The sequence below is a fragment of the Mirounga leonina genome, unplaced genomic scaffold (genome assembly GCF_011800145.1).
Source record: "Mirounga leonina isolate KUSES-001 unplaced genomic scaffold, KU_Mleo_1.0 Mir_151, whole genome shotgun sequence".
Taxonomy (NCBI): Eukaryota; Metazoa; Chordata; class Mammalia; order Carnivora; family Phocidae; genus Mirounga; species Mirounga leonina.
The window spans coordinates 99,880,319-99,898,982 of NW_023270377.1; the positions used below are offsets into that span (position 1 = coordinate 99,880,319).

General features: G+C 41.4%; 1 protein-coding gene and 1 pseudogene across 4 annotated transcripts in view; both read right to left on the minus strand.

Annotated features, from left to right (window-relative positions):
- CUNH2orf76 (chromosome unknown C2orf76 homolog) overlaps positions 1-18,664 on the minus strand; it is a 57,896-nt gene that overhangs the window by 37,439 nt on the left and 1,793 nt on the right. The window contains exon 1 of one of the 4 annotated variants that reach the window (XM_035008183.1): positions 1,284-1,391. The exons of the other annotated variants lie outside the window; for them this stretch is intronic. The gene's annotated coding sequence lies outside the window, so the exon portion shown is untranslated. Of the gene's footprint in view, positions 1-1,283; positions 1,392-18,664 lie in introns of those variants that run through there. 4 annotated transcript variants of the gene reach the window in all.
- On the minus strand, positions 5,671-5,795 carry LOC118012809 (annotated as a pseudogene).

Here is an 18,664-nt window from a genome sequence, read left to right on the forward strand (position 1 = left end):
GGTTTCTTCAATAAATAACACAAGAAATAAAGAAGGGGATGAAGATTATAAATTATAAGAGACTTAAAGAGATCAACCAATGCAACATTTTAAATGGATTCTGATTTGCATAAATGTTTTTAATGTGAGAAATTTTAAACATATAAAAAATAGAATATGACGATATTAAGAATATTAATTCTCTTTATTTGATATTATTATATTTTTGAGTTCTTATAAGAGTAAGGTATATATAGATGAAATGGTATAAATAATCTGCTTTCAAACACCCTGGCAGAGGAAAAACCAGTATGAGAGCATAGATTAAAAGAAAAAATGGCAGAACATTGTTAACTGCTCAAGCTGGGTATATATGGGACCTCATCATACTATTCTATTTTTTATATGTTTAAAATTTCTCACAATAGAAACATTTTAAGAAAAATACACAAAGATCTACATTCAAGGAACTTGTTTTTCATTGAAGTGTTTCTAGGAGTTAACAAAAAATTAGAATCCATCTAGATGCCCATCAACGAAGAACTGCTTAGGTAAACTCTGTCACACAGTTACCATAAGATAAAATCCCCTGCAGCCACTACAGGGGATCCATGGATACCATTTTGGAAGATGGCTATGACAGACCAGTGAACTAAAAAACAAACTAGAAAACCAAAGGCATGTAGTATCTCCATAAGCACACGGAGACATCCAGAGTGCCATTTACCAAAATGTTGACAGTGGCTATCTCTGAACGGTAGAAATATAAGAGACTTCTCTGTTTTATATATTTTTAATATTGCTTGATGTTTTAATAACGATAATGTGTTTTTAAGTTAAGCTGTTTCACTGTATACTTAACATTTGTGCTTCTCTGGTGTGTTTTGCATGGACAAAAAGTTATTTTTAAAACAAAGCCATTTCCTTTTAAGAGGTAACAGGACAAGAGTAAACAAAACAGAATTAATGTATCAATACTGTCAAGGATAGAGAGGGTGAGGAACTTAGTTATGCAACGGACATGCAGTTAAGGGATACCAATAAATCTCAAATGCATGCAACAGTCAGAGGTTCCAGAAGTAGGTCACACACCCAGGACAAGTCTAATCTTGTCTGAGATGGCACAGAGGCACTCGGTACCCAGCCCCTCCCTCCACTCTGATGCTACCCATCACCACCACGATCCACCTTCCATATAGCACTCCAGCAGCCAAGACAGCCCACAGTCTCCCACACATACCAGTTTCCAAGCATCGGCCATACCTTCCGCCCCCGGCTGTCCCCACACTCCCTCTGTCCCGCACCTCTTTGCCTCACCACGCAGGCAGCCTTCAAAACTCAGTCGGGACCACCTGCTCCAGGACACCCTTGCCATCAGCAACTCCTCTGCCCTGGGCTCAGCTACCAGACCCTCTGGCTGGCCACAGCACCTGGTCATGTCACAGGGAAGACAGCTGTTGAAGGGGTCTGGCTTATCAGCCCCTTGAGGGAAAGAATGCTATACGGCTTATTTTGGATACAGCAACATGTGTGGCCTGAGGCACACCAGAACCCCAACAACGTCAGCAGAACCGAGTGCAGCTAAGGGGCTAAGGAAAACCTGAATCCTTTCCTGCACTGCAGTCATAGTACCTTGGGGTCTATGAGCTTTTCCACTTCCCATAAAAATATTTGAGACCTTAGGGAGCCTGGGTGGCTCAGGTTAAGCGTCTGCCTTCGGCTCAGGTCATGATCCCAGAGTCCTGGGATCGAGTCCCACACCGGGTTCCCCGTTCCGCGGGGAGTCTGCTTCTCCCTCTGCCCCCTCACCCCGCCCCACCCCCCACCCCCCTCACTTGTGTGCGCATGTACACTCTCTCCCTCTGTCGCAAAAATAAATAAAATCTTTAAAAAAAAGGAAGAAAATATTTGAGACCTTAAAGAAAAGCCCTATTGCTCTAGAATATGAAAACTTTTAAAAATCAGAAGTAACATTTAATCAAATACCTGCACCATATAACATTTCTTTTTTTTTTTTTTTTTAAGATTTTATTTATTTATTTGACACAGAGAGAGACAGCGAGAGCAGGAACACAAGCAGGGGGAGTGGGAGAGGGAGAAGCAGGCTTCCCGCCAAGCAGGGAGCCCGATGTGGGACTCGATCCCAGGACCCTGGGATCATGACCTGAGCTGAAGGCAGACGCTTAACAACTGAGCCACCCAGGCGCCCACCATATAACATTTCAACAGCAACTCAACTCTATTCATAATAATGTTAGGTTTAATATAGGATATGTGTACATTTTAAATGATGTAGTGTGGGGATCTGAAAAGAAACAGTACTGAGGGGTGAGGGGTGTAAAAAAAAAAGAGAGACAGAAAAAGTGACAGTGCCTAGGGGTTAGGAAGGTCTTTAAACCTCCCTGCCTAAAAAAAACCTGTTCTGGCTGATACTTACCCAGCTGGTTTGGGATAATGAAGAAGCCACCATATCCAAAGCAAACTCAACTCTTGAAAACAAGGAAAAAACAAAAGAAACATAAAATCTGTGTAGGAACCTCCTCACAGAGAGCTCCCACGTCCCTGACAGGTAACGGGGGTCTCATTAGAGCCAAGAATGGATGCAGCCCAGCAGCCTCCCCTCCTGGACTAGAATTCCCTGGTCCTTACAGGACAAGTTGGAGCTGTTTTTTTATGGCCCAGGCTCCAGCAGCATGAACGGCGAAGATGGAAATTCAGCATGGAAGGGTCAGGGAAAGCCAAGCCAAGCTGCATGCTAGCTTCCCTAAACACCCAGCTATTCTCATTCCAAGCTGGCCCCTCTCCTCATTGCAAAATTCTGAGCGGAGGGACTGTCAACCAGTTGGCACGGGCTCCTGAGGTGAAAAAACTGAGCACAGTATGTAAAGGCTCAGAGCCTACCATGACGACAAGTACAAAATATGCATACTCACAGAACACTTAGTTGTTGATGTTAGGCGGATCTCTACCAGCCCAAATGAGATAAATGAAACAACTAACTGCAGCCAATGCTGGTTATTCGTAGTGGATAAGGTCTATCAAGTGGTCGCAAACACTGAATTAGTGAACACTGAACCGCTGCTCCTAGGGAAATACAGGGTTAGGTTCTCACGAGTCACTGGTGCATCTGGTCCCAACATTTTCATCAACTAACCAATATGTAACCTTGTTTTATGTGTGTTTATGTTTAAAGATGCCTTATTTTAGGGCGCCTGGGTGGCTCAGTTGGTTAAGCGACTGCCTTCGGCTCAGGTCATAATCCTGGAGTCCCGGGATCAAGTCCCGCATTGGGCTCCCTGCTCAGCAGGGAGCCTGCTTCTCCCTCTGACCCTCCCCCTTCTCATGTGCTCTCTCTCATTCTCTCTCTCTCAAATAAATAAATAAAATCTTTAAAAAATAAATAAATAAATAAAGATGCCTTATTTTATATTGCTGATTTCTTACTAACATTCAACACACAGCCAACAGCACTATATAACTCAGGTCTGGAAAAAAGTTTATCTAAGGCATGTATTTTTCTCCTTCAGGCACATCACAGCCTTCCTGGGCACTTCAGCACTCCAGGTGGGGACCATTTTAAATAGTGAGATCGCCAACAAAAAGCACAAAAATGTGAAAAGCATGGCACTAAACAGAGCGCAAACCAGACACTTGTTTACAATATGAGAGCTGAAACAAGAAGGTCCCCTGGTTTGACCTCAGCTGGGAATGTGAATATTGGTTAACTCAAATTTTTCAGTGTTCTGCACATTTCAACCAAAAAAGTACTCTGAGTCTTGCATACAGGGTTACAAATAAATGTTAGTGAGTAGGCAAATTCACAGAGAATATGCAAATAAGGAAGACTGACTTTATTACCCAAAAAAAAGGACATGCGCCTTTGAAGCATTTGAAGAAAGCATGCTCTTGACCTTTTTGTAAGAGAATGGAATCCAAAATGAGTTAAGTATTAGAAGCTGTGACAGTACGAAAACACTCAACATTCGAGCAGTTAAGATGGAGGAGGATTCTATAACCACCAGACAGAAGAGGGTACTGGGTGACCTTCCTTCCTGCAACCCGCAGGTTTCTGAGAAGTGTTGGATAGGACTTGAATTTTAACAGACCCCTAGGGTGAATCATTTTGTAAAAACTAAAAATCTTTGTAAACTTTTATCTACTTCCTAAATGTAAATATTATAAAGCCAAAATTGCCATATAACAAGTTTGCTTCAAAGTTCGTCTTACCCATATGGGGCCCTGGCTGGCTCAGTCAGTAGAGCCTGCGACTCTTGATCTCTGGGTTGTTAAGTTCAAGTTCCATGTTGGATGTAGATATTACTTAAAAGTAAAACTTTAAAAAAAAAGCTTGTGTTGCCCACAAAGAAAAGGTACAACTTTCAAAAAATTACTGTTTTGTTTTTTTTTAAGATTTTATTTATTTATTTGAGAGTGAGAATGAGATAGAGAGAGCATGAGAGGGGGGAGGATCAGAGGGAGAAGCAGACTCCCTGCTGAGCAGGGAGTCTGATGCGGGACTCGATCCGGGGACTCCAGGATCATGACCTGAGCCGAAGGCAGTCGCTTAACCAACTGAGCCACCCAGGCGCCCCAAAAAATTACTGTTCTAACCAAAGAATATATATGTATATTGCACTAAATGCCTAGTTTTCCTCTAGAGTTAGGAACTAATATTACAGGGCAAAAAGTTAATTCACCTGCTTTTTGAAACAAATTAATAAAAAGAGGATAAGAAAGACAGTTTATTGTTCCTTTATGTGAGGAAACTAAAGTGGCACAGATGATCAGGTATAAAAGTAGGATAAAGAAGGAATTCTGCTAAGATGACAATCACTGAAATGCAAATGATTCTAAAATCGCACCTTACTGATTGTGGAGTAAAATAATCATATGTATTGCTAAATTATCATCTAAATAGGTCATTTCACCAAAAAAAAAAAAAAAAAAGTTGTTTAAGACCTGGGGAGGAGAGGGAAAAAAAACATTATTTTTATTACTCTTAAAAATAGTGAGCACCTGCTAAATAGGTGAATGATAAATGTTCGCCTTTTAAAGAGAACTCAACCTTGGCCAATAACTTTATATTTCTAAAGTTCATAAGAATCATTTATGAAGTTCGTAAATTAAATCACATCACACTGAAGATTATGACTAAAAGTGAAATGTTGGGCGCCTGGGTGGCTCAGTCGTTAAGCGTCTGCCTTCAGCTCAGGTCATGATCCCAGGGTCCTGGGATCGAGTCCCACATTGGGCTCCCTGCTCAGCGGGAAGCCTGTTTCTCCCTCTCCCACTCTCCCTGCTTGTGTTCCTGCTCTCGCTGTCTCTCTCTCTAATAAATAAATAAAATCTTTAAAAAAATAAAAATAAAAAAATAAAAGTGAAATGTTAATTTAATCTCTTCTGGCCTGTTTCAAAAGCATTTTTTATGTTTTTTAACTCTTAGAGGGAGAACAAAACTTTATTCCAAAAATAGATCTCCTGGGTGGCTCATTCGGTTAAGCAACTGCTCAGGGCATGATCCCAGAGTCCCAGTATAGAGTCCCACATCAGGCTACCTGCTCAGTGGGGAGTCTGCTTCTCACTCTGACCCTACCCCCGTTTCGTGCTCTGTCTCAAATAAATAAAATCTTAAAAAAAAATTAAAAAAATAAAAATAGATCTCGGTGACAATGAAATAGTAAAAGCTGGTCATTATAATACAAATGGGGAAAAATGAACAGGAACTGGCTTTAAATTTTTTCAAAAGCATTTTTAATTAGCAATAATCGCGCCTCGGATAAACCTCATTGGCTACGATACTGCCACTGTGCAAAGTTAAAAGCATAATTTTTAAAATATGAAATTAAGTATAAATTTATAGACTAAGACCACGTGAGGATTAAATAAACATTTGAGAAAGTCATTTTCAATGTATTAACTTATGATTTTAAAGTCTTTAACCTCAACTTTTTTTTTTTTTTTTTTTAGGTAGGTCAAGAAAAATAGTCTTCCTCCTTAGGTGTTCACATAGCACAGTGTGTACAAAATAAATATTAGAATATTAGCTAAATCTGATGGCTAGCAAACGCTTCTCAGTGTTGTAAGTACTTCACTGCATAATGCCATTAGCAGCTACCCTTTCCTGCGGAAGGGTCATAAGCAATTCTAGTCAACAAACTGTTGAATGCTGTTCACTCTGAGTATATTACCCCCTGAAAAATTAACACCTATAATTCCACAGACCTGCCTTTGTGACTCTCAAATTAGGGCAAATACACAAAATCACAATTTGTGTTCTCTGCTCAAAGCAAGGCAAGATACTCAGAGAACTGACTATCCTGGACAGTTGAGTTTTCCAAAGCGGTTAGATACTTAACTCTTTGGAAAGAATACTTCACACACTTTCCTTCTGAAACACAACATATGGAATACAAGTTCTATTTTTCTTGATTCACAATCATCAGTGAGAACGTTAATCCTTGTACCGTGTGTTGGGAGGCAAGTCTCCACAGATCTCTCACACGTTTGCATCTCTTATTAGGAACTGGCTGCTCCAGTTCTGAACACTCTATGCCCAGGTGTGTGTCTAGCAAACAGCCTAGAAATGTCCTCTCTCTCCAGAGAAGACAGGTTTGCTTGCTGTCCAGTATAATAAAAGTAGTGTCTCCGGGGCACCTGGGTGGCTCAGTCGTTAAGTGTCTGCCTTTGGCTCAGGTCATGATCCTGGGGTCCTGGGATTGGGCCCCGCATCGGGCTCCCTGCTCCGCGGGAAGCCTGCTTCTCCCTCTCTCACTTCCCCTGCTTGTGTTCCCTCTCTCACTGTGTCTCTCTGTCAAATAAACAAATAAAATCTTTAAAAAAAAAAAAAAAAAGTAGTGTCTCCCTCTGGGCTGAGGTTGGGCAGGTTTGTTCGCAGCACTTTATAAAAGATTAAGATTACCTGAACTCAGGGCTCTCCAGCCTGACTCAAACCCACTGCGTGGACAGCATCCTTCTGGGCCATTCCCACTCCCCCCAGGGGATCTGTGGGGCAAGAAGCACTGACACAAACATGCAATTCATGCTTCTGCCTGTGCTATATAGAGTCCTCTGTCTCTGACCCCAGAGTGCCGTGTCTTTTGCCAGTGTCTGGCAAACTGTCACAGGCTGACTGTTGGCTTTCAAGTAGGACAAAATCTCAGCTTCTTCACAGTTCTTGGCAGCTGTTGCTGACAAGAATGGATCCTGCCACAGACAGGGCTTTTTGGATCAGGCAAAGGTCTCGTGGGCTTAGGGGATATAAGAAGATCCCCTGGGATCTGGCAGCAAATGCTCTTGTCCAAGCAGTGGGTGTGGAGGAGAAAGGGTTAACTAACTTCTAGAGGATGAGCAGCAAAGGGGAGGACTGCAAGGAGCTGTCCAGTGGTGCTCTGGCTGTCCCTCAGTCAGTCGGTCGGTCAGTCACTCTCCCTAGCAATGCTGCACATCACCCACCCCTCTGATGAGAGGCAATGTGGCTGCAGCAACAGGGAAGGAGTCCGCAAAGCCGAAACAAATGATGTCAGCAATGAGGATCTAGAGCTTTGGGTGACTGAAAAGTTCATTAAGTTGAGCCAGGCCACTTGGAACTAAAAGCATGCCTTACTGACTGGCATAGAGCTGCTCTCCTGCTGTGCACCCCCAATTCCTCCCCTCACCCTCTACCCTGACATCTGTTTTAAGGAGGAGGAGGATTATAGGTAGGCTGGGCTCTCCCTGTCCCTAAGAGAGACTGAAGGCTTTATGTATCCAAGTACGAGGAACTTCAGGGAGGGGAGGGACTCAAACTTTCTTTTCTTTTCTTTTTTTTTTTTTTAAAGATTTTATTTAGAGAGAGACAGGAGAGAGGGAACACAAGCAGGCGGAGTGGGAGAGGGAGAAGCAGGCTCCCCAGTGAGCAGGGAGCCCGATGCAGGGCTCGATCCCAGGACCCTGGCATCATGACCTGAGCCGAAGGCAGACGCTAAACGACTGAGCCACCCAGGCGCCCGGGACTCAAACTTTCATGGCTCTGTGGATACAAACACCCAGGTACCATCCTACCTGGATCTGTGCTGGGAGGAAGTACTCAGATTCAGCCAATGGGGTTTGGACAGGATTCACGGTGGGAAAGAGACTAACACGACCCAGTGGATGGGGGCCCTTCAGGCCAATTCAAAGTACTGTTGTTTTTACATGTGAATGTATGAATGGTACGTTACATTTACTTACACTTCCCTGTATGTAGTGCCAGAGGGGATTCTTCCCCCATCGGGAAGAGCTACACCACCACAAGCTCCCCAGGCTCCCTCCCTGTGAAGAACCCAAAATGGACACGGTCACTCTGCTCAGTGGCAGAACTTCAAGGCCATTCCCATAGCCCTGGCTAATGTTCCCACAGATGGAGCTTATATTTTTACTGACATCTGAGCTGTCACCAAAGTCCTAGTGGTTTGATCTGCCTCTTGGAAAACTATCCACTGTGAACTGTGACAATTCTCAGCTGCTGACTGAACCACCGGGGCAACTCATCTAGATGCCCTGTTCTCCGATGAGACCCCCTGGCCTCCAGCTCCTGCTGGAGCCCGCACCATCCAGACCGCCACCACTGCTACCTGGGTCCATCCTCACGCACGGGCACAACAACAAGAACTCCACCTCTGAGGAGGGCCACCGCCAGGCTTGTGACTCCAGCCAGAAGCTGACGCGTTGGTCCTGCAGTGAGGGAGGCCACATGGCACACACTGCTGCCCAACCCTCACCCCTGCTCCCAGCAGATGGATGACATTTGACCTTTGACCTCCTCTCAAGACTCCACACTCCCGATGGCAGTTTTTTCCAGGTTTCAGTATTAATGTTGCAAATCACCTGACTCTGGTCACGCCACCGTGACCCTTGAAATGAACCTGCGCCGTGTGTTTGGTTTTCCATCCTATTTGCAGTCTGACCATGGTTCATCTTTTATCATCAACACTAAGGAACAATGGGCTAAAAGTCGAGGTATTCCATAGACTTTCCACTCCACCACCCACAGCCATCTGGCGTCATGACGCATTGAAAAAGCCTCCTGAAAAATCAACTTGAAAAGATTTCTCAGCCGACCTGCCCAACCTCCGGGAGCACATAACATGGGGCAGCAGTCTATGCACTGAATGTGGCCACCCCCAGAAAAGGACTGGCCTCTCGCAGCCATTTCCCGGGTAACGATGCGAACACACAAAATTGAGGCAGGGGAGGGGCGCTTATACAGACCAATGTGAAATCCTGGGATTCCACCCTGGCCATTCCTTTGTATAATGCTTCTTTCTTTCCTCTACAGAAACCCCCCTGCCAGCCCAATTGCTACACCCTCCATGTGACAAGAAGCCAAAAGGGGCTTAGGGAATTTGAATTCTGGATTCTCTTGTTGAACTGACCAGGTCCTAGATCACAAGCATAATGACCACTCAAATACACTGCAGGCCAAAGTGGGGGACATAATGAGTTTTATATGGGGGGCCCCTATGAGTTTTACAAAAATTCCCTTTGGGGGCTGGCAGTGGGGATTGGTGCTGGCTGGCTCAGTCAGTGGAATGTGTGACTCCTGATCTTGGGGTCGTGAGTTCAAGCCCCATGTTGGGTGTAGAGATTACTTAAAAATAAAATCTTTAAAAAATATATCTTCAGGGAATAGGAGCTAATTAGAAGAAAGGTAAAGTTATAGCTAGCAGAATGAGACACACAGATTTTTGTAGAGGTGGAGGGAAGGAAATAACCTCAGCATCTAAGGCATCTACACAGAGAACAACTTATACCCCAGGAGATGTGGGTGGGAAGGATCGCTCGCTCATTAGAGATCTGTCTTGAAAACTACCTGCCCCTACAAAAGTCCTCATGAAGCAAAACACCCTGCTGAATTGCCCCCAAACTATTCTAAGCACCTCCAATTTACTGACACCTGAATCTGCCAAGTCCTGAAAGATGGCTCTGACCACAATAGGATCACCATTACCAGAACTGTCTATCAGAAACACATATCCCAGCTCCTATGCCTCCCATGCAAAACACCTGTCAACATTTCCAGGTGTCTTCTTCACTGCCGCACGCCACCCCCTTCCCACAGCCACGCCATGGGACAAACAAATGTCACTCAGCTAGTGGCACAGACAAACAAGACAGACCAGACTGACTGCCCTCAGGCAGTCCCTCCAAAAATAAGTTCCAAATGCAATGATGTGTACTCAAGTGAGAACCCTAATGCCTACCAGCTGGCCAAAGGTTATACTGGAGGCCTTGATGCCTTGTGCCCTCTGAGCCACATGGGTCCCAGTCATACACTGTAAAGCAATTTCTTTCCAAGGACACCATGTGCACCCCCAGGCCTGTGTTGTTGTTTTTTTTTTTCCCTGTGGAAGTCAGTATTAACTTGCCTCCCTCCCTAAAACACTGTTATTTGCATCTTAGTCTTGCAGATGTTTTTAAAAACATCATGAGCAAGCTCTTGGATACCAACAAGCAGACCAACAGTGGCAATCACTCCAAAACTAATCTTAATTACTCAGGGGGAGCTTCTAGAAAGATTAACTGGCTCCTTACTTCAAGTGTACCCTATGGGTAGTTTTCCCTACAATGAGACCTCCAATTAGAAAAGGTGGTATGAGGGCGCCTGGGTGGCTCAGTTGGTTAAGCGACTACCTTCGGCTCAGGTCATGATCCTGGAGTCCCTGGATCGAGTCCCGCATCGGGCTCCCTGCTCGGCATGGGAGCCTGCTTCTGCCTCTGACCCTCCCCCCTCTCATGTGCTCTCTCTCTCTCAAATAAATAAATAAAATCTTTAAAAAAAAAAAAAAAGAAAAGAAAAGGTGGTATGAAATCTGTCTCCTGTTTTAGCTACAGTGATCAGTACCACCACCTTGCAGTGCAGGGCATTCGGGTCAGGATCACTCACCAGCCAGACTTGTTATGGGTGACAGAACCCTTCTAGACTACAGACCTATATGCCTTATGAATACAGATATAAATACCCTTAAAATATTAGCAAACAATTCAGCAATATATACAAAGAATTATAAGTCATGACCAAGTGGGGTTTCTTCCAAGGAAGCAAAGCTAGTTCAATAATTGAAAAGTAATCAATGTAATCTGCCACATTAGAAGGCCAAAGAAGAAAAATCACATAATCACATCAATCAAGGTAAAAAAAAAAAAAGCATATGACAAATTTCTACATCCAGTTACAATAAGAACTCCCAGAAAAATAGGAATAGAGGGGGACTATCTCAACTTGATAAAGCACATCTACAAAAAAAATCCACAGCTATCAAAATATTTAATGGTGAAAGACTAAATGCCTTTCCCTTAAGATGAGAAACAAGACAAAGATATCTACTCTCATCACTTCTTTTCCTCTCTCATCACTCTTATTCCACACAATCCTGGAAGTTCTAGCCAGTGCAATAAGACAAAGGAAAAGGAAAATAGGAAAGGAATTTATTTCCAAAAAAGGAAATAAAAGACACATAAATCAGAAATAAAACTGTACCTATTTGCAGATGACATGATTATCTATAGAGAAAATCCAAAGGAATCTACAAGAAAAAAAGCTTTTAGAATAAGTGAGTTCAGCAAAGTAACAGATGCAAGACAAACATATAAAAACCAATTGTATTTCTATATACTAGCAATGAACACGTGCACACAATTAAAAATACTATATCATTTGCAATCACTCAAAAACAAGCATAAATCTAACAAAACACGTACAGGACTTATATGCTAAAAAGTACAAACTGATGATCAAATACATTAAAGAAGATCAAAATAAAAGTTAAAACATATGGAGTTCATATATTAGAAGACCTGAGAGTAAATAAATCAATTCTCCCCACACTGATATACAAATTTAATGCAATTCCTATCAAAATCACAAAAAGATTTTTTTGTAGACATAGACATTACAAAATTTATATGGAAAAATGAAGGAACTAGAATAGCTAGAACAATTTTGAAAAAGAGGAATAAAGTTGGAGGAATCTGTTTACCCAATTTCAAGATTTATTACATAGCTATAGTAATCAGGTCTGTGCGGTATTAATGGAGGAATAGATGCATATATCAACAGAACAGAGAGAAAACCCAAAAAAAGACCACATAAATATGCCCAACAGATTACTGATAAAGGTAAAAAGCAGTTCAATGGAGGAAAGATATTTTTTCAACAAGGTGCTGAAGCAATTAGACATCAGGAGGAAAAAAAAAAAAGAAAAGAACCTCAAGTGGGGGGTGGGGATGAGTTAAGGGGTGCACTTGCTGTGATGAGCACTGGGTGTTGTATGTAAGTGATGAATCACTAAATTCTACATCTGAAACTAATATCACACTGTGTGTTATTGGAACTTAAAACCTTGAAAAAAATAAGGAACCTCAACCCAAATCTTATACCATATACAAAAATTACGTTATTTGTATTATTTGCATTTACTAAATGCAAAACTATAAAACTTTTTAAAAAATAGGAGAAAATCTTCAGGATATAGAACTAGGTAAAGAGTTATTAGATGCCAAATCCAATCCATAAAAGGAAAAAATGGGTAAGCTGGATTTCAGTCAAAATTAAAAACTTATGCTCTATGAAAGACTCTGTGAAAGGATGAAAAGACAAGCTAAAAACAGTGAGAAAATATTCGCCAACAAAGGTCTAGTACCCAAAATACATAAAGAACTCTCAAAACTCAACATTGAAAAAATACAATTAAAATATGTACAAAGACACAAAGAGACATTTCACAGAAGAGATATACAGATGGCAAATAAGCACATGAAAAGATGTTCAACATCATTAGCCATTAGGAAATGCAAATTAAAATCACAATGAGGGGCGCCTGGGTGGCTCAGTCGTTAAGCCTCTGCCTTAGGCTCAGGTCATGATCCCAGGGTCCTGGGATGGAGCCCCACATCGGGCTCCCTGCTCCGCGGGAAGCCTGCTCCTCCCTCTCCCACTCCCCCTGCTTGTGTTCCTTCTCTCGCGTTCTCTCTGTTGAATAAATAAAATAAAATCTTTAAAAAAAAAAATAAAGACATACAGAATGAAAGTGAAGGAACAGAAAAAGATATTCCATGCAAACGGAAATGAAAAGAAAGCTGGAGTAGCAATACACATCAGACAAAAGAATTTAAAACAAAGACTGTAACAAAAGACAAAGAGGAATATTACACATAATGATGAAGGGGTCAATCCAACAGGAGGATATAACACTCATAAGTATTTATGCACCCAATCAATATAGGAGCCGCTAAATATATAAAGCAAATATTAACAGACATAAAGGGAGAAATCGACAATAATACCGAATAGTAGGAGACTTTAATACCCCACTTACATTAATGAATATATCATCCAGAGGAAAAAAACCAATAAGGAAACACTGGCCTTAAACAACACATTAGGCCAGATGGACTAAATAGATACATATAGAACATTTCATCCAAAGGCAGAATATACATTCTCTTCAAGTGCATAGGAAACATTCTCTAGGATCGATCACATGTTGGCCCAAAAAACAAGTCTCCATAAATTCAAGAAGACTAAAATCATATCAAGAATCTTTTCTGACCACGACAGTATGAAACTAGAAATCAATCACAAAAAGAAAACTGGAAAAAACACAAACACATGGAGACTAAATAACCAATGGGTCAAACAAAGAAATCAAAAAGAAATTTTAAAAAATACCTGAAACACATGCAAATGGAAACATAACCTTCCAAAATCTATGAGATGCAGCAAAGGCAGTTCTAAAAGGGAACTTCATAGCAATGCAGGCCTATCTCAAGAAACAAGAAAAATCCCAAATAAACGGTCTTTCAACCTAAAGGAACGAGAAAAAGAACAAAGCCCAAATTTAGTAGGACATAATAAGGATCAGAGCAGAAATAAATAAATAGCAACAAAAAAAAATAGAAAAGATCAACAAAACTAAAAATCTGGCTCTTTGGGCGCCTGGGTGGCTCAGTCGTTAAGTGTCCACCTTCGGCTCAGGTCATGATCCCAGGGTCCTGGGATTGAGTCCCACATCGGGCTCCATGCTCCGCGGGAAGCCTGCTTCTCCCTCTCCCACTCCCCCTGCTTGTGTTCCCTCTCAGGCTGTGTCTCTCTCTGTCAAATAAATAAATAAATTCTTAAAAAAAAAAAAAATCTGACTCTTTGAAAAGATAAACAAGATCAAACTTTTAGCTAGACCAACTCAACAAAAAAAAAACAGAGAGGATCCAAATAAACTCAGAAATGAAAGAGAACTTACAAATGACACCAAAGAAATACAAAGGATCAAAGAGAGTACTTTGAACAATTATATGCCAACGAACTGGAAAACCTAGAAGAAATGGATAAATTCCTAGAAACACACAACCTTCCAAGACTGAATCACGAAGCAATATAAAATATGAATAGACTGATTACAAGTAATGAAACTGAACCAGTAATTTTAAAACTCCCAAAAAACAGAAGTCCAGAGACAGATGGCTTCAGAGATGAATTCTACCAAACATTTAAAGAAGAGTTAGTACCCATCCTTCTCAAATTATTCTAAAAAACTGAAAAGGATGGAATATTTCCAAAATCATTTTACAAAGCCAGCATCACCCTGATACCAAAACCAGACAGATACCACCAAAAAAGAAAATTACAGGCCAACATCCCTGATGAATACACATGCAAAAATCCCAAACAAAATATTAACAAACCCAATTCAACAATACATTAAAAGACCGTACACCACAATCAAGTGGGATTTATTCCAGGCATGCCAGTATAGTTTAACATCCACAAATCAATCGATGTGATACACCAAATTAACAAATTGAAGGATAAAATCATGGTCATCTTGATGGATGTAGAAAAAGCATTTAACAAAATTCAACATCTATTTATAGCAAAAACTCTCAGTGAAGAGGGTAGACATAATAAAGACCATATATAACAAACCCACAGCTAACATCAGACTCAATAATGGAAAGCTTTTCCCCCATTAAACAATTTATCACAACACTACATCTACTTAATCAAAGTGATGCTGTTTACAGACATTATCATATGAATATTTTTAATGAGGACTGCTATAAAAACAAGCATTTACTTGACATTTTTTCCAATTGCTTGCACATTATAATGGCCAAATTTATGTAACCAGTAATAAAGTTGCAAAAGCTCTAACTTTTTAAATCACATAGATTTCCTTATCAAAGGATAACACAAGGGCTTCTTGATAATGGAAATGTTCTGTATCTTAAATATTTCATTGTTAATGTACTGATTGTGGTATGTATTATAGTTTTGCACGATGTTACCACTGGGAGAAATGTGTAAAGGGTGTAAGGGATCTGCGTGTTACTTAACAACTCCATGTGAACCTACAATTGCCTCAAAATAAAAATTAGGGTTTTTGTTTGTTTGTTTTAGTGCATCATCTCAAAAATAAAGTTTTTTAAAATGGCATCGTCTCTAAAGGTATTATCAGCCAAAACACCTATCATCAGATTTTAATATTTCTAATTTTCTTGTTGATGGGCAATAAAAAAGCTCACTAGAAAATTCACCTAACAACCTAGTTCTAAAGCATTTACCAAGGGTCTGTCATGTGCAACTAGGAGCTAGGGAAACAGGCAAAATGAAAGCAGATTTAGAAGAGTTTATACTTCCAATGAGGTTGAATAAGAACTACGGTACTGAACTCAAGCTATCTTCCTAAGGTGCTTCATTACTCCTGTCCATAATCGTAAGTATTTCCAAACAGGATACAGGAGTTTTGTCTCAGCAGTGTTTATCTTTACTTATGTTTAAGTTAAGTCTTCAGAAAGTCCTCTCTCGGGGCGCCTGGGTGGCCCAGTCGGGGAAACATCTATCTTCGGCTCAGGTCATGACCTCAGGGTCCTGGGATCGAGCCCAGCATTGGCCTCCTTGCTCAGCAGGAAGCCTGCTTCTCCCTGTCCCTCTGCCTGCTGCTCCTTCTGCTTGTGCTCTGTGTCAAATACATAAAATCTTAAAAAAATAAAAAAAATAAAAAAAAAAAAGAAAGTCTTCTCTCCTTCCTTACTCCCAGCCAGTGTAGGACACTTCCCCACAACCCCCTGCTCCCAAGCCCTGGTATCCAAGTCTCACCTCAGCCCAAACCACCACCCCGCCATGTTAGCTGGAAACAGGACTCAGGAAAGGAGCAAATCGTACACATACAGGTCACACACACACTTCTCTCACATCCAGCTTGCTGCAATTCCTCTGAATATAAATACCCAAAGGAACAAGAGGATGGCAGGCGGGAGGGGTTGGTTAAGACTTGCAGCTGCCCAGCCTCTAGAAGAGGAGTTATGCCATCAGAAAAGTTAAAGAGACAGAGGAATCGAAAAGAAGGGCGGGGGGGGGGGGGGGGACTACATTCTTATCTCATCTCAGCTCTTACCCCCCTCCACCTTCACAAACACCCCCAACTCTGCCCACCTACTATCCCAGAAGCATTTGCCAAGAGCTTCCTTCCCTTTAAAACACACTAATCTCTCACCTTTGCTTGAGCCATGCCTCAAGAATCACATTCCAAGAAGTGAAAATAAATACCAAAGGGATATAATTCATCATTTGTGAGTACTCTAGCCCCTGCCTTCTAGTAAAGCTTTACTGCAACTGTAGTCCATTTTTTTTAATGATTAGGTTGCTTTTAGAAATTAGACGTTTAGTTTAATCAAGAAACCTAGTATTAGGACGCCTGGGTGGCTCAGTCATTAGGCGTCTGCCTTCGGCTCGGCTCGGCTCATGATCCCAGGGTCCTGGGATCGGGCTCCCTGCTCCATGGGGAGGCCTGCTTCTCCCTCTCCCACTCCCCCTACTTGTGTTCCCTCTCTTGCTGTGTCTCTGTCAAATAAATAAATAAAATATTTAAAAAAAAAAAGAAACCTAATATTAAAAAACTCTGGAAAACAGTATGGAGGTTCCTCAAGAAGTTGAAAATAGAGCTACCATACGACCCAGCAATTGCATTACTGGGTATTTACCCCCAAAATACAAATGTAGTGATCCGAAGGGGTACATGCACTCCAATGTTTATAGCAGCAATGTCCACAATAGCCAAACTATGGAAAGAGCCAAGATGTCCATCAACAGATGAATGGATAAAGAAGATGTGGTGTGTATATATATATACACACACAATGGAATATTATGCAGCCATCAAAAAAACCCCAAAATATTGCCATTTGCAAAGACGTGGATGGAACTGGAGGGTATTATGCTAAGTGAAATAAGTCAATCAGAGAAAGACATGTATCATATGATCTCACTGATATGAGGAATTCTTAATCTCAGGAAACAAACTGGGGGTTGCTGGAGTGGTTGGGGGTGGGAGGGATGAGGAGGCTGGGTGATAGACATTGGGGAGGGTATGTGCTATGGTGAGCGCTGTGAATTGTGTAAGACAGTTGAATCACAGACCTGTACCTCTGAAACAAAAAATACATTGTATGTTAAAAAAAAAAAAAAGATAGTAGGAAAGGAAAAATGAAGGGGGGAGAAATCAGAGGGGGAGATGAACCATGAGAGACTATGGACTCTGAGAAACAAACTGAGGGTTCTGGGGGGAGGTGGGGGGATGGTTAGCCTGGTGATGGGTATTAAAGAGGGCACGTATTGAATGGAGCACTGGGTGTTATACGCAAATAATGAATCATGGAACACTACATCAAAAAATAAATAAATAAATAGGGAAAAAAGAAAACTACTATTCACACCCACTGAGCAAGAACCGCTTTCACCTGTTAATGTATCTTGCCTGTCTGGCTTTACACTGAGACCCAGCAAGTGTAGCCTGTGAATAGTCAAAATTGGCACCCCCAAGCATGTGAGGGCAGGTTGCAGCAATGACAAGAGCCTCTCTACTAAATGGGGAGGGTCAATTAGACTGATTAGGTGGCTCATCAGGTTCCCCATCTTCCCTTAATATTTGTTTTGTGTCCTGTTTTCCAGCTAGGAGTGATACAAAGAGATTACATGGTCCTTGCACCAGAATTCATCTACTTTACCATAGCCTATAGTTGCACATTCAGTTCCAAAAACTTAGTTTCCAAGTTCATGGCTAATCAAAATGAATACATTTCATAGAGAGCAAAGGACTCTGTTCATCACCTGCCATTTGCTCAGTGCCTAAGAAGTTCCTGGCACTTGGAGATAGAGCACTGACCAATACAAGGTGATCCCTATTTTCCCCGGCTTATGTAGGGGAGAGAAATCAGACAGAAGAATAAGTAAAAGTGATTGTAAATAAAATTATTACGAAGTGTGCTAGTTGTTAGCAAGGATATAAACATAGCTGAGGAACCTGCATTTTCTGGGGATATGAAGAACTATTTCCTTTCCAATGCTATCGAAATCTGGAATTAAAAATTCATACAATTTATTGATCCCCAAATTTACTCTAAAATTTACTTCAAAAAATTAAATCTCAGATGCTGGCTTGTTAGCTCTTCATTTTAAAATACAAATGCCATTCCAATTGCCTGAATAGAAACAGTAAATGGAGGACTTAAGGCAACATTTCAGTAGGTGGAAATCACACAAAATGGGTCCCTGAGGAATGAGGGAAGGAAGAAGGACACAGGCCAAAGAGCATGCCTTCAGCTATTTCAAAACTTGGCCTAGGGTGGGCCCTGTAGCAAGGAAAACCCCTTAGCACCCTGCTCCCTGAGTCCC